This window comes from Schistocerca americana, chromosome 5, assembly GCF_021461395.2.
Source record: "Schistocerca americana isolate TAMUIC-IGC-003095 chromosome 5, iqSchAmer2.1, whole genome shotgun sequence".
Taxonomy (NCBI): Eukaryota; Metazoa; Arthropoda; class Insecta; order Orthoptera; family Acrididae; genus Schistocerca; species Schistocerca americana.
Window position 1 is genome coordinate 295,810,621 of NC_060123.1, and position 17,416 is coordinate 295,828,036.

The following is a 17,416-nucleotide window of genomic DNA, read 5'->3' on the forward strand; positions in this document are numbered from 1 at the left end:
TGGTGTGACCTGTTCTTGAGTACTGCTCGACTGTTTGGGATCTGTACCAGGTCAGACTCAAGGCAGATATCAAAGCATTTCAGAGGTGGGCTGCCAGATTTGTTACCGTTAGGTTCGAACAACACATAAGTGCTACGGAGATGCTTCGTGAACTCTAATGGGAAACCCTGGAGGGATGGAGACTTTCTTTTCGAGAAACACTTGATAAAATTTAGAGAACCGATATTTGAAGCTGACTGCCGAATGATTCTGCTGTCGCCAACATACATCGCGTGGAACGAGCTTGAAGATAAGCTATGAGAAATTAGGGTAGTTACAGAGGCATACAGACAGTCGCTTTTCCCTCACTCTGTCTGCGAGTGGAACAGAAAAGGAAATAACAAATAGTGGTACAGGGTACCCTCCGCCGCGTACCGTATGGTGGCTTGCGGGAGTATCTATGTAGATGTAGATACGTCATGACACCTGAACTGCATCCTCCAGGGGGCTCACCGCTCTTTGGTGAGTAAGTGCTCGATTGCCATGGGTCACAGCCTTTGCAGTATTGCCTCCCCTTTCTGTGCTGCAAACTTACACTTCGAATATCTCTTACCTCCTCTAACATTCCGTCGGATGGTCCTTTTGGTGCAAATCCTGCTTGGACTTTGTTACGATTTTGATCTTTATTTGTAGTTTTACTCCAGTGCTATCTTCACCTTCCATTATTGTGTTTGACCTGCCATCTTTTCCAAAATTTACAGAAGTGTGTGTCGTGCAGGGAAGGTCACCCACTGTGGTGTATGGTCAGCCTCCGCGCCCTTCCACACTGGCACTCTTCCTTCCTGTTATCGTAGTATGCCCAAAACCCAATATGGTAGCCATCGTCTTGTGGGGAGGTCGTCAAGTACCTTCACCACAATGGCCTCCTGACCATGCAGGGATCACGCTGTTGGTGCCTGCGTTACACACTCCCCATGTATGCTATCGAGTACGTGCTCATCATGACTGGAGCACAGGGACTATTGGCAACACATTACTGGACAGGTAGCCATTGTTGTAGCTGGGTGGCGCCCATGCTGAGAGCCCCCATTTGAAGTGGGTGGCACCATGGCCGATAGTTCGCACATGAATGACAAACTTTCTCCTGCTTGTGGTCACACGGCCGCAGCAGTCTCTTCAAATAGAAAGCTCTTATAGATGCAACAAATTATGATCCCAATGCTTTCCCTTCCCTTGCCACAGCATGGGAGAAATACAGGACTAGATAACAAGGAGCAATATGGTACCCCCCCCCCCCCCCTCTCCATACCTGATCTGTACCAGGACCGACAGGGACACATTTTTGGCCAGAAAACCTTTTATTTTTTGTGGAAAACATTAAAACATTGAAGACAAGTACGAGGAAGTTCCAGACATCTCTAAAAAGAAGAGCAGTTCCCTCCTAATTAAAACATCATCTCCTGCCCAGTCACAGGGGTCGCTCTATTCTGAAAAGTTGGGTGACATCACAGTGACTGTCACTTCCCACAAGAGTCTCAATATGGTCCAAGGCGTCATCTTTCACCGTGACCTTCCTCTGCAATCTGACAATGAGCTGTGGATCAACTTAGAGCGATGGGGTGTGTACTTCATCCATCATGCTCATAGGGGACCAAGGGAAAACAGTTGCTACTGGGGCCATCATCTCGGCTATTGAGGGTGATACATTGCCTGATGTCAAGGCGATCTACCTGTGTGATGTGAAACCCTATGTTCCTTCTCGTATGAGATGCTTCAGGTGTATGAAGATTAGACATATGTCGCCCTGTCGCACTGCTACCCCTGTCTGCAGGGATTGTGGATGTCCATTGCACCCAGACTTCCTTGTGTCCCTCCCCTTACCTGTGTAAACTGTGGCGAGCTTCACTCTGCCTACTCGCCAGATTGCTCCGTTTTTAAGCGTGAGAAGAAAATCCAGGAGTATAAGACCATGGACAGCTCACATATTAAGAAGCCAGAAACAAGTACGAGCGTTTTAACCCCAGACAAATGATACAAACTTCTGCTACAGTTTCAACGTCGTCACCTTCCCTGTTGCGCCTCTTACAGTGGGCCCTCAGAGCCACCCACTGATTCCTGCCCCCCAGACGGTTAGGGGGCCTTGTGTTACTTTGACTGCACCATTTTGGGAATATTGGCTCCCCACCTGCTCGAGACACTGGTCCCCTCCTCCAGCTGGAGGCACCACATCCTCTTCCAACCTTACTAGCTAGGAGGAGGTCGCTTGGAACTCTTCCTTCCATGGTTCCTGTTGGTCCAGTCAGATGCCAGCTAGTGGCTGAAGGAGCCACAGACTGCTGGTCATCTGACCTCTCATGCTTCCTCCGTCCCTGAAACCAATTCAGGGAAACCTTCTCAGTCCTCATCTTTTATGGAGAAGAAGGACACAGGACAGAAAGAAGTCCTTTGTAATGAAGGAACCTCCAGTGGACCCCAGACCACTAGACTTTGCATGTACTGCTTCTCTTTCCAAGGTGGAAATACTGGTGGTGCCTGAGGCCACAGATCTCCCCAGGCAATGTGATGTGAAACATATGTCAGTGCATCTCCTGACATCTCGACTGGTGGCAGTACGTACTCTGTGTCATAACCTGCCCCCCCCCCCCCACCGCCCTACTATCCCCCCCCCCCTCGTCATTCACGCTTCATGCCCTCACTGTATTCAGACAGTCTGATCCTCCAGTGGAATCATAACAGATTTTTCCACCACCTGGCTGATCTATGGCAGTTTTTAACCACATACCCTGCATTCTCTATTGCCATCCAGGAAACATGGCCTCCAGCAACTCGCACCCTGGTTCAGCTGGTGTTCACCATGCAGACGGCTTTTGCATGTCGTCAGCACCTCATCGCTATCTTACTACATTACTACATTACATAAGCGGGTTCTCCAGGCATTCCCGATTTTTGTGAAGAACCTCCTGTCATACCATACGTTCTGGGTTAAAGTGGGCGCTAGACTCAGTACGATCTGTATCCAAGATAGCAGGGTTCCACAGGGCTCTGTACTGAGTGTCTCTCTCTTTCTGGTGGCCATCAATTGTCTAGCGGCTGCTGTGGGGTCTTCGGCATTGCTCCCCTTATATACCGACATTTTTGCCTTTATTATTGCTCCTCTAGTATGACTGTTGCTGAACATCGCCTACAGGGGGCCATATGAAAGGTGCAGTCATGGGTTCTCACACCCATGGCTTTCGATTTTCAGCCACCAAGACTCCTGTCAAGCGCTTCTGTCGCCATCATATTGCCCACCGACATCCAGAGCTTTACTTAGACGATCAGTTACTTCTTGTAGTTAAGGCACACTGCTTTCTGGGACTAGTCTTTGGTTCCCAGCTGACGTGGCTTCCGAATTTTCTCCATTTTAAGCGAAATTGCTGGTGACACCTCAATACATTTCTCTGCCTCAGAAACACTAGCTGGGCTCAGATCACTCTACCCTTCTGCTGGTCTACAAAGCTCTGATTCAGTCCCATCTTGACAATGGGAGTCTTACATATGGTTTTGCATCACCCTCAGCTTTGTGGATTCTGGACCCCATTCATCATTGTGGTGTCCGACTTGCAACAGGAGTCTTCCAAACTAGTCCTGTGTGGAGTCCCTCTATCCTATCAGGTGCAAACAACAGTTACTGAATTATGCTATACACGTTCGTTTTTTCCCTAAACATTCCAACTACGATGTCTTTTTCCCTAAAGAGGAGCTCCACTTCTCACAGCAGCGACTCAGGACTGGGTATACAATTGCTGCATACCTCCAATGTCTCTGTTCTGAACTGCAACTTCCTCCACTGTCGCCTCTGGCCAGAGATACATCTCATCTGGCCCCATGGCTTGCATCATGTCCTCGGATATGTCTCAAAGTCTCCTCTGTTCCAAAAGACTCCGCTGACGTCCCGATTTTTCGCCGCCTGTTCTTGGCTGTTGTTGAGAAGTATCTGTGTTCAAAAATGGTATTCACTGATGGCTCAACATTCGACTTACAAACAGTTTTTGCATGCACACATGCATGCTGTAGTGAATTCCATTCTCTACCAAATATCTGCAGTGACTTCACTGCTGAACTGATGGTCATTAAATTAACCCTTAGCCATGTTTGTTCTTGAACTGGCAAGAGTATCCTGATCTTTAGTGACTGCCGTAGTAGCCTTCAGACCTGAAGGGAGGAAGACTGGGTTTAAATGGCTCTGAGCACTATGGGACTTAACATCTATGGTCATCAGTCCCCTAGAACTTAGAACTACTTAAACCTAACTAACCTAAGGACATCACACAACACCCAGTCATCACAAGGCAGAGAAAATCCCTGACCCCGCCGGGAATTGGACCTGGGAGGAAGACTGAGGATTAACGTCATTTAAACATTGGGCTCATTAGGAGCACAAGCTCATAATGTTTCAAAGATATGGAAGACAATCTGCCCTCTCAGAGGAACCAACCTGGCATTTGCTTGGAACGATTTAGAGAAATCATGGAAACCAAAATCAGGATGGCCAGATGCAGATTTGAACTGTCATCTGCTAGCATCATGACTTAGTCAGAAAGATTAAGGTGCTGCCTCAAATTAGGGCAGTCTATGACTAAGTAGACTACCGTAAGGAGGGCAGTGAGGGGATCCTCACATCTGAGAATGTGTCCAGGAGTCAGACAAAAAAAAAAAAAAATGGTGGTTCAAATGGCTCTGAGCACTATGGGACTTAACTACTGTGGTCATCAGTCCCCTAGAACTTAGAACTACTAAAACCTAACTAACCTAAGGACATCACACACATCCATGCCCGAGGCAGGATTAGAACCTGCGACCGTAGCAGTCACGCGGTTCTGGACTGCGCGCCTAGAACCACTAGACCACCATGGCCGGGGAGTCAGCCAAGTGAGGCCAATGCAGAGGACCGTGGAGTCCCTGAAAGAAGGGTCTGGGGAAGACAGCCACGTGGGCATGGTCTCCTTAATTGTCCACAATTTGTTTGGGGAGATCAGGGCAGACCAATCTCAGTTCCAGTTCAAATTGGTGCTGCACAAAGGTAGTGTCTGGGGCCCCAAATTCCAGAATCGGTATCCTGGTAGCCAGGTTGCCCAACCAGTCTGCTCGTTCATTTACCGAGATCCCAACTTGACCAGGTGTCCAAACGGAAACGACTGGTAGCCCAGCTTGATGGAGGTCAGAGTCAAGATCCTGGATAGGCGCAACCAGTTCATTAGGAGAGTAGCATCTCTGGTGCTGGCAGATAGCGCCAACTTGGCAGACCTGGTGTTACATTTTACCCATTAAGTTGGTTTTTTCATCCGTGTTAGGTAGGGCTTCTTGGCCTAATAGACCGCCTAAGGGTTTGGTGGGACACCCCTCCAGCTCCCCCTCTCACTCAGGAGTCTCTTGGTGGCCCTTGCTGGCTGGCCCATCCTTGTCTTACCCTTTCCACCTTTTTATTCCCTTTATTGGTTTTCATTTTTTGGTTTTAACGCTTTTCCTTAACTGATCTTTTAACGAATTGTCTGTGCTGTCTTTTTCTGGATTTTTATATCTGTTTCTAACGTGTTAGTTACGCTAAGGCTTTCCAGGATTTGCCTTTCACCTTCATCCTTTGACAACCACTCCTGGTTTGCAACTTAGCAGATGAAGGAACTGATGACCTTGCAGTTTATTCCCTTTCACTCCAAACAAACCAACCAAACAACCAACCAACCTGAACTGCAGGAGGACGAGTAAAACAGAAGTGATTTCTGGCGTTCCCCAAGGTAGTGTTATAGGCCCTTTTCTGTTCCTTATCTATATAAACGATTTGGGAGACAATCTGAGCAGCCGTCTTCAGTTAGTTGCAGATAACGCTGTCATTTAACGACTAATAAAGTCATCAGAAGATGAAAACAAACTGCAAAACGATTTAGAAAAAATATCTGAATGGTGGGAAAAATGGCAGTTGACCCTAAATAACGAAAAGTGTGAGGTCATCCACATGAGTGCTAAGAGGAACTCAAACTTAGGTTACACGATAAATCAGTCTAATCTAAAAGCCGTAAATTCCACTAAATACCTACGTATTACAATTACGAACAACTTAAATTGGAGAGAACACATAGAAAATGTTGTGGGGAAGGCTAACCAAAGGCTGCGTTTTATTGGCAGGACACTCAGAAAATGTAACAGATCTACTAGGGAGACTGCCTACACTACGCTTGCTCGTCCTCTTTTAGAATACTGCTGTGCGGTATGGGGTCCCTGCCAGGCAGGACTGGAGTGTCACAGAAATGATACAGGATTTGGGCTGGAAATTATTGAAGGAAAGGAGTATTTCGTTGCGGTGGAATCTTCTCACGAACTTCCAATCACCAACTTTCTTCTCCGAATGCGAAAATATTTTGTTGACACCGACCTACATTGGGACGAACGATCACCACGATAAAATAAGGGAAATCAGAACTAGTACGGAAAGATATAGGTGCTCTTTCTTTCCGCACACTATACGAGATTGGAATGATAGAGAATTGTGAAGGTGGTTCGATGAACCCTCTGCCAGGCACTTAAATGTGATTTGCAGAGTATCCATGTAGATGTAGATGTATCTACGAGGTATCTACGAGCTTTTCCAGCAATATACTAAAATCGACTACATTATCATAATATACATATTCCATATAATGAGTTGACACATTGTGACGTCGTTTATTTGTATAATGTTTCCACAGGGTATATTTCCAAAATGATCGATATCAGTGTTTCATTTCGACAGCGTGCTGTTATCGTATTCGTTGTTATGGAGGAAAAAAATATCTGCTGCAGTCCGTTCAACGAGCACCCAAGTTAGGCTGCGGGCAATTGAATTTCAGATGATGTAGCAGAGCTGAGCAGATCTTCCGATGTGCAGGTAACATTTGTATTTCAGGATTGTCTAGGGAACTTCTTTTGTATATTTTAAAGCAACAGAACATGCATCCACTTCTTCAGTTCCAAGACGAAACAAGTAAATTTTGAATGCCGAGTTTTTGGTTACAGCTAAGGAAAGTTTCAAAGATTATAGCTTCATATATTAAGGCTTAGCTTTCACTTACCGAGTTACATATTAAAAGATTTCACAGTTAAAGGTAGTAACACTCATTAGTAGGTTTCACAATACAACCTATAGTGCGGGCAAGGGATCTCTCTCGAACTGCCTCACGGCAGGCAATGGAAGAGGGATTGACGAATTAATTACAGAAGACAGAGGTGTCACTGTGTATTAAATCACTAAACAACTTGCAACGGGCCATAGTGAAGAGCTGTGTATGACTTAAAGTTTAAATTATAGAGAAGTTTGTGTCCACAGGGCCCCACGTTTATTGACCGAAAATCACAAATTTCAGAGATGAGCTACAACCCAAACCCTTGTTAAGATATTTCAAGGTGACAGAGACATTCTTTTATGAGTATTGTGCGAGATCGTGAAAGATGGTTTGATCATACGAGGCTGAATCAAAAAGCCAGAAATGGAATCGCACTGCTTAGATTCGTCGTCAAAAAAGAATTCAAGGACTTCGCGATCAGCTGGGAAAGTAATAGGACGCGCCTTTTCGGATGAAAAGGATTACTTTATGAATTTTCTTGAACAGCGACAGACTGTAAATGCTATCCGTTACATCCGTTTTGAATGTCTGTCGCGCACTGCACAACAAATGTCCTGGGAAGAAGATAACCCTTCAGCACGATATTGCGTGACCTGTCAATGATCGTGACACTTGCGTGGAGAAGTCTTCCGAATCTTCTCTACAGTTCCGACGAGACACACTGGACTATCATCTTTTCGAATTTGTAAAATAACGGCTGTAAGGTCGCTACCAGAGACTGGACGACATCCAAAAAGCGACGCGTCAGTGTTTTCAATGTCTATTCCATCCAAATGAGGCTACAAAAACTCCCTTATCATCATACGGTATCAGTCTCCATTGACTGTGACAGCTTGCCCTGCCTTATCTTTAAAAAATAAGGGCCGATCACGCCGCTCGACCAAAAGCCGCACCAAATAGTCACTTGTTGTGGATGCGTTTCCTTTTTTTGGATCATGTAAGGATTTTCTGACTCCCAGATACGGCAGTTCTGCTTATCCGCTAAACCATTTAGGTGGGTGTCTGCTTCATCACTGAAGATGATTTTGTCTGCGAAGGAGTCGTCTTCTCAGAACCCAGTAAACAAACTGTCGTCTCTTTTGGTGATCCGTACCTTTCAGTTACTACATCTATATCTACATTTACATGGATACTCTGCAAATCACACTTAAGTGCCGGGCAGAGGCTTCATCGAACCACCTTCACAATAGACCTCTATTATTCCAAACTCGAACAGTGGGCGGGAAAAACAAACACTTATCTTTCCGTCGAGATTTGATTTCCCTTATTTTATTATGATGATAGTTTCTCCCTAAGTATGCTGGCGGAACAAAATGTTTTCGCATTCTGAGGAAAAAGTTGGTGATTGAAATTTCGTGAGAAGATTCCGCCGCAACGAAAAACGCCTTTGCTTTAATTATGTCCTCCCCAAACCCGAAGCATTTCAGTGGCACTTTCCCCTATTTCTCTGTAACACAAAAGTGCTGCTCTTCTTTGAACTTTCTCGATGTGCTCTTTTAATACTATATGGTAAGGATCCCACACCGCGTAGCAGTACCACGAAAGAGAACGGACAAGCGTAGTGTAGGAAGTATAGTAGATATGTTGCATTTTCTACGTGTTCTGGCAGTAAAACGTAGTCCTTGGTTCGCCTTCCTCGCAGAAGTTCTTTCCACTTTAAGTTGTTCGTAATTGTAATTCCTAGGTATTTAGCTGAATTTACAGCCTTTAGATATGACTGGTTTATCGTGTAGCTGAAGTTTAACGGATTTCTTTTAGCGCTCATGTGGATGACCTCACACTTTTCATTAATTAGGGTCAATTGCCGGTTTTCTCACCATACAGATATGTTTCCTAAATCGTTTTGCAATTTTTTTTTAATCTTCTGATGTCTTTACTAGACGATAAATGACAACATCATCTGCAAACAACCGGAGACGACTGCTCAGATTGTCTCGTAAACCGTTTATATAGATAAGGAACATCAGAGGGCCTATAGCACTACCCAGGGGAACGCCAGAAATCACTTGTGCTTTACTTGATCACTTTCCGTCAGTTACTACGAACTGTGACCTCTCTGATAAATCACGAATCCAGCCACGTAACTGGGATGAGATTCCATAAGCACGCGATTTGACCAAAGTCGCTTGTGAGATACAGTGTCAAAAGCCTTCTAGAAATCTAGAAATGCGGAGTCAATTTGAAATCCCTTGTCAATAGCACTTAACAACAGTGTGTAAAGAGCTAGTTGTGTTTCCAAGAACGATGTCAATTGAATTTTATAGAGGTGGTAATGGAGATCACGCTGAAGAATTCTCTGTACTGAAGAACTGCTTAAGAGCAGTTTTTGGGAAGGTTGACGATTTGATTTCATTGGGGTAACAGCCACACTGTCACGAACCACCACAGTGTTCTGCTCACTTCGGCCAGAGCGACGACGCCAACGGCTTTTATGGTTTAGTGTTGAACCCGTCCCACAGAACGTTTTCGTAAGTCTGCGAACTGTTGATTCATTCTCTGTCTCGTTACGCCATAGAATCGAACGAAGACGCCTGACGGTTGCTACATATCTTTCTCCATTCTGATAAACCGTTTTTCCGATTAGAAAACTTTGGACACAAGTGAACTGCTCCTTAGTTAGACACCAAAAGCGAGAAATTCAAACTGAGTCAACAATCGGAATGGTCCTGTAAACGGAAACGAGTAAAAAAAGATGTCATCAGCCGACAAACAAAAATTTACCAGCCGTTTCAAAACTAACACTCTTTTTGAACCACCCTTTAGCTCACACAGTTTATAGAGAACTTATTGAAGAAGCGGCTTATTCAAGTATAACAGCTGATAAAGGAGAAGGTAGCAGTGGTTATGGAGAAAAGTAAGGATTCACTAGTGGCAGTAGCGAAAATTAAACAAAAATTTAGCAGGTATAGCAGAGTGGATTTATGTACGTTTTAAACCAACGTTCAGATAGGGGACAGTATTACTTTACCTATATTAAACAAATGAAATTTCGTGAGCAAATATTCGAGATATGTCCATTCTAAAATTATTCTAATCACGTGTTCTTTTCACAAGGAAGGTATAAACGAAATAAGTAAGATGAAATTAACTAATAAAGAAACCAGTCACCCAACCATACCCACTATTTATTCATGTTAAACAGGGAAAGGAGCTAATAACACTAAACCGCATTAGTCTCCATCACGCACGAAGCGGTGATTTAGAAGTATGAGTGTAAAAGTCGTACCTCCATCCTTAAGATTAAACTGAAGAGGGAAAGGAGCTGGAGGAGCAGGAGAATCAGAGTCTTGATATTTAGTTACGTGTAGATGCTCACTTTAGCATTTCACGAAATTACGTAATTCTGCAAACATACAAGGACAGCTCAAAGATGGTCATCCCCATAACTGCTACAAATCGGAGCTATTTTCAGTGCAACTCGGAGTACATAACAACCGCAAAGTGCTTGTTTTTATTGGAGCTTACTTCCTACATCAAGCAGTCATTTACGCCCTGCCAGCACTTGCTCAGCCGTAATCCCGTATTAGCGGAGAAATGAAGGCACGCATTACGCCGCTTGCAACCTGCAATGGTAGATACACCGTTACGCCGTGCTGCCTACACATCGTGCATTCCTGGCAGTCCTTGCGTAAGCTCCTGAATAAAAAAGGGAACAAGGCAATCGCCCCGGAACACACGAGCGCTGTAGCCTGGTTTTCAAGATCTGGTACGATATCTTTGAAGTTCACCGGAAAATCTCGTGGCTGAATGTCCCTAGAGATATGAAATTGCGGAAGAGTTTTTGGTCAGAACATGTTATGTCGTGTGCGCGTTAAGTGTTGGAGCTCACCGCAAAGGCGAGCAGCTGGCATTATGCTGAGGCGAGACAATCTGGGAGCCCATGGAGGCCGTTACCCACTTTCAGTTCTACCTCTGTCCCCCACCCCTCCCTCCGTTTGCACACACACACACACACACACACACACACGAGCGCGCGCGCGCGCGCGCGCGTCGCGTAGGCAAACGTATCTGTTTTAAGGATTCAGTACCTCATTCCGTAAAAGCGAAACCTTTATGGAATCACTTTGTTGTTCGTCCGTCTCTCCGACCAACTGTTAAGTACCCTTTTTCTCGGGAACGGATGAACGTATTGAATTGAAATTTAGGTCACATACGCAGCTCTATTGTTCCTTGGTAACGTAAAAAATTTAAGCTTCTACATCGACGCAGTTAAAATATACGACCATTTACGTAATTTGAGACTCGTAAGCTCACTCATCAGAACCTATACGGCACTTCCCGTTCATCTCGAATCATGAAATTTGACATGAAGCAAGATCTTGCTGTACAAGTAAAGAAAAAAATCGGAAAATTGTTAATTTGTAATTACATCACACGAACAAAATATTTCTTTAATCATTCGTTAGCCACCAATCTGTCTGCTCGACTGTTAAGACTCCTATTTCTCAGGAACTTGAATTATGTAGTGCAAGTTTATGTCACATTGTAAAGTCTCCGGTCTCTTTGTGTTGTAAGACATTTAAGGTTCTAAGTCAATGAAAGCAAAGGTGACGGCCATTTGAGTCACATACTTTGATACTCGCAAACCCACTCATCAAAATCAATAGGGTGCTTCCCGTTGACTTAGAATCATGTACTGTAGCAATAAGCAAGAGTTTGCGGTACAAATAAGGAAAAAAATTGAAAATTGTTAATTTAATTATACTACACGAAAAAAATTTGTTTTTGCCTTTTTTATAAGACTGTCAGTCTATTAAAAAGCCTGTTTCTCAGGAAAGGGTGGACGTATCAAATTTTAATTTATATCACATATTAAGGTCAATAGTTCCTTGGGGGTGTAAAAAATTTAAGCTCCTACACAGATAGAGTCGAAAGATATGGCTATTTATGTCACTTGTTCTGACATCTTGTAAGATATCGGTAACAGGGAAAAATCGCGGAAATTGTCGATTCCCGGACAGGATGAACTATCTTTACACCAGTTAGCCGGAACACTATAACCACTGACGTACTATCAATATAAACCCGTCCAGGCGATAGCGGCGTTACCTGGCGAGGAATAACTGCTAGTCAGACACGCACACACACGGTAAGGCGTGCGGTCTATCTGAGTTTGACCGAGGGCAGAGTGTGATGGCCGGAGGTTAGGCACGAGCATTTCGGAAACTGCACGACTTGTCGGATGTTCGAGGAGTGCTGTGATGAGTGTCTTCAACACGTGACGAAACCAAGGTGAAACCACGTCCAGACATCGTGGGGTTTAGCAGCCAACCCTCATTACAGATTGAAGCACCTTTTCTTTTCTCCCAGTAACTCACCGAAAAATCCTTAACACAAGCTTTAAATAAAAATTTAATTCTAGCATTACTGAGGATGAGGAACCGGGGAATATGAATCACCCACAAGCTTCATTTCAAGTTTGCATTTATTGCAACACAACCAATTAAAACACCAACAATTACGTGTTGCAATTGATTATGTAGGTCACAGCTATGCTGGCAACAATTTACAGAAAACAGATTAAGGCTTACAAATTTAAAAATTTAAATTCCACGAAAATTAGGGAATAAACAGTTTAACTGGAGAACAACTTTGTTCAGATTTGATTGGTGCACATTATAGCATTGAAACATTTTTCAACGAAATAAATCGTAGAACACGGAGAACTAAGCAAATTCACGTGTTACAGGAAGCCGGATCGGTTAGTTTAATGTGAGAGTGATATTTCAGTGGGCTTACTTAAACACTAAATGAGACAGGATAAATGTAGCCCCCATTAAAAGGGGCATATAAATTAAATCATGGAAATAGCACAATGAATTTAAAGATATCATATATATGGGCTTCTAACACAACTCTGTTTCACCCTGAACAATTCAGCATATAAAGAGGTTACAAATTGCTATTAAAAACCATAACTTTAGGATCAGATTGGCCGTGTAAAACCCACTTCATACACTCGACTACAATAAGCTACTCTCTAAGCTACATAAAACAGTATATAAGATCAAAGGGACCCTAATGGACCAGCGCTGGCCTAAAGCTAGCTTGAGGAATTAAACCCCTCCCTAAGGCTGAGGCAGGTAAAGAAAGGGTAAGATTGACCTACACAAAGTACTAAACTCATTAATTGACCAGAATCCAAAAAAAAAAAAAAAAAAAAAAAAAAAAAAAAAAAAAAAAAAAAAAAAAACCGAGCGAGGTGGCGCAGTGGTTAGACACTGGACTCGCATTCGGGAGGACGACGGTTCAATCCCGCGTCCGGCCATCCTGATTTAGGTTTTCCGTGATTTCCCTAAATCACTCCAGGCAAATGCCGGGATGGGTCCTCTGAAAGGGCACGGCCGACTTCCTTCCCCATCCTTCCCTAATCCGATGAGACCGATGACCACGCTGTCTGGTCTCCTTCCCCAAACCAACCAACCAACCAAAAAAAAAAAAAAAAAAAAAATAAACATCACATTTCAAAACCCCATTTCACGGGCGGGGAAAGTTTTACATAATTTGCCGGCCGAAGTGGCCGTGCGGTTAAAGGCGCTGCAGTCTGGAACCGCAAGACCGCTACGGTCGCAGGTTCGAGTCCTGCCTCGGGCATGGATGTTTGTGATGTCCTTGGGTTAGTTAGGTTTAACTAGTTCTAAGTTCTAGGGGACTAATGACCTCAGCAGTTGAGTCCCATAGTGCTCAAAACCATTTTTTTTTTACATAATTTAAAGTATTAAATAGTTATTTAACTAATTAACTAAAATCTCATAGAAAACAGGATGAACAAATTACACAAATCCAAGTTTACGTCACATTTATCTTGGCTGCTTGACGTGCGTCGTGAGTGGTATGGCACGCGCTGGTTATCGATTCAAACAAACCCAGGACTCAACCAAAATACAACAAGAATTCATTTCTAATACATTGGGCTGAATATTAACACTGAAATGAGCCCAACAGCACACAGCGGAAGAAACGGAAGAGAATACTAAAACATCTGATAGGAACAGTCAACAGTAGTCATGACGAATAGCTTCGGCAATGTGGCCGGGTTACTGGGACCCCGTTTCAGCGGAATGTGAATGTCAACCACTGCTGAACAAATTGTGTATGATAGGTGTTACTTTGATTGATGCACACTCCGACGAATAGCTACCGGTACCGACACACAGTCTTGCTTCCACACCGGCAAAATAGACGAAACAGAATTGATAGAACTTCCATAACGTCTTGAATCAGACACCGCTATTCATACCCAAACCTTATCGAGGCCACGTCCACACTAGACGTAGCGTCGACAGCCGTCGCACCACTCGCGACCACTCGCCACTGCCAGCCTTCCCGCTCACCCCCAGCTGCGCGTGCAACGAGGAACCGCTTCGCGCAGAGCACACAGCGCCCCCTTGGGATCGCTAGTCAACAAAAGATGGCGCGTGGCGGGAATTGAAATTAACGCTGCAAGCGACATTAAGAGGCAGAGGAATCGAACTGTGAAGAACACACAGTTCACAGATGTCGGGCGTCGTGGGCTGGGCAGACTGGTAAAACAGGACAGGCGGCGGACAATGGCAGATCTAACATCAGACTTTAATGCTGGTAAGAGCACAAGTGTGTCTGAACACACAGTGCACCGAACATTCCTAACGATGGGCCTCCGCAGCCGACAACCCAAGCGTGTGCCCACGTTCACGCCACGGCTTCGGCAACTACGACTGAAACGGGCACGTGATCATCGACGCTAGATGTTGGCGCATTTGGCATAGCGTTGCATGGTCTAATGAATCTCGATACCTTCTTTATCGTGCCAATGAGAGGGCGCAAATCTGTCGTCTTCCAGGGGAACAACTCCTTCACACACGCACTGCGAAACAGAGCCAAGCCGGTGGTGGCTCCATTATGCTATGGGGGACATTCAGTGGGCACCCATGGTTCGTGCGAGGCTCCATGATGGCCAAGGAGTATCATTCACTGTTTGGAGACCACGTACGCCCCTTCATGATAGTCATGTTTGCCGACGGCAGTGGCATTTTCAGCAAGATAATGCGCCATATCACAAGACCAGGAGTGTGATGGAGTGAATCGAGGAACACAGTGGCGAGTTCTATTTGATGTGTTGGCTCTCTCAACTCACTAGTTCTAAACCGAATCGAACACATCTGAGATGTGATTGAAAGTGACGTCAAAGCTCATCGCCTCACCCCGAAATTTGTGGGACTTAGGTGACCTGTGTACGCTGGTGTGGTGGCAACGCCCTCAAGCGACCTACCAAGGCCTATTTGATTCCGCGGCAGGACACGCCGCCGATGTTATCTGTGCCAAAAGTGGACTAATGTTCTGGCTCATCACTGTATACATAATTAGGTTCGTACGAAACCCTCGGTGCGCGATTCCTACTCGCACTTATCCGGATTTTTTCCTATAATATTTCTTCAGTTAAATGGATATGCTGTGTGGCTAGGGACTTCCGTCGCGTAGACCGTTCGCCTGGTGCAAGTCTTTCGAGTTGACGCCACTTCGGCGAGTTGCGTGTCGATGGGGATGAAATGATGATGATAAGGACAGAACAACATCCAGTCCCTGAGCGGATAAAATCTCCGACCCAGCCAGGAACCGAACCCAGGCCGTTAGGTATGACATTCCGTCGAGCTGACCACTCAGCTACCAGGGGCGGACATTTCTTCAGTTATTACAAACATGAATGGAACATATATTTGGTAAACTAACTGCATGAAAGTATCTTAAACAGCGAAATTCATCGAGAGTTAATAGGTTAATAGAACAATACGAAAATTGTAGAAGGTGAAAGGAAGTATTTCTGTATAGGCCTCCATCTCTTCGCGTACATATTCCTAAATGATCTACCCGTCAAAATATTGAAATATCTATTTGCAGTTTAGCTGACTCTGTAAGCTCTAGCCGGCCTGGATGGTCGTGCGATTCTAGGCGCTTCAGTCTGGAACCGCGCGACCGCTACGGTCGCAGGTTCGAATCCTGCCTCGGGCATGGATGTGTGTGATGTCCTTAGGTTAGTTAGGTTTAAGTAGTTCTAAGTTCTAGGGGACTCATGACCTCAGATGTTGAGTCCCATAGTGCTTAGAGCCATTTTGCAACCTCTAACGATACAGTAAATTCTCATTACAGGTATATCCATTGCTATTCGATCTTAATCTATTGTAAACACACTTCTTTCATTTTTGTAGTATTTGGTTGAAATGTTTAGGGTGAATGCAACAAAATTTTGAAATTTCTATAAACATTTGACGGAGCTGCACTAATTTCATAACTATCTCCAAGATTAATTTTGTTGTTTCGTGCTGGCGAGGACAGAGAGACTGCCAGTGGCTGTGAATGACGGTGATCGGTGGCAAATATGGTTAAAAGGTTTCTGGACGATGTAGTGGCGTACAGGCTTGGATATTCGCAGTCTTGATTTGCCAGATTTTAATATTTATTTATTTTTGCATCTTTCATTTGCAACTCCTGCGGACTGTTGTAGGACTTCGTCTTTTTCAGTCAATGTCGTCCGTTGTCCCAGACAAAAAATAATATTTTATGGAGGGAGCCTCTTCATCACATGGATTTACAATGATTAGGGTACAGTAGTTGTTCAATGAGTGACTGCATTTTGTTAGTTGTAAGATGCGGTGTGCACGATTCACTTGCGATCAACGTTCTATATGAGGAAAAGCATTTAAATTATAAAAATAAAAAACCACGTTACAAAGCTCACTCTGTGCGGCTGTACCTATATGAAACAGCTAAACGAACACGTAGGCCATGCTTACGACGTCGTTGGATCTATCTTCTGAGCTGTCAAGGTGTGTCGCTTGTGAATACACACGCTTGTGTCATATGGCGCTGGAATGATTTCGGAAATCTCGAGACATATCATTTTCTCTATTCGCCTTTGAAATGGTAATAAAAATGGATGGCTTGCAGTCGTATATAGGATCTTAATAATTAATGAAATTAGAAACTTAAGATGTCAATTTTAGAGTTAATTCGAATTAGTGATCTCGTTAGATTCCGCTAATGGAAAACTTTGAAATTACTACAACATTGGCAGTAGCATGTGCTTTATACACATCATTAATAAAATCAATCTGAAAACATCGTTACCACACGTTGCATACCGCTACAACCTGTACCTGATAAAATCACCAATTCGACTGAATCCGATGCTCATATACGCTGTAACAAAGTAAGTACATCCTTATACACTTTCTCAAGTCTTCAGCTGACTCCAAGGAACTATTTAACAGACAAACATTATCTAATGTGGGAAGGTTACTACATTTTCATGTGATGTGAGAATG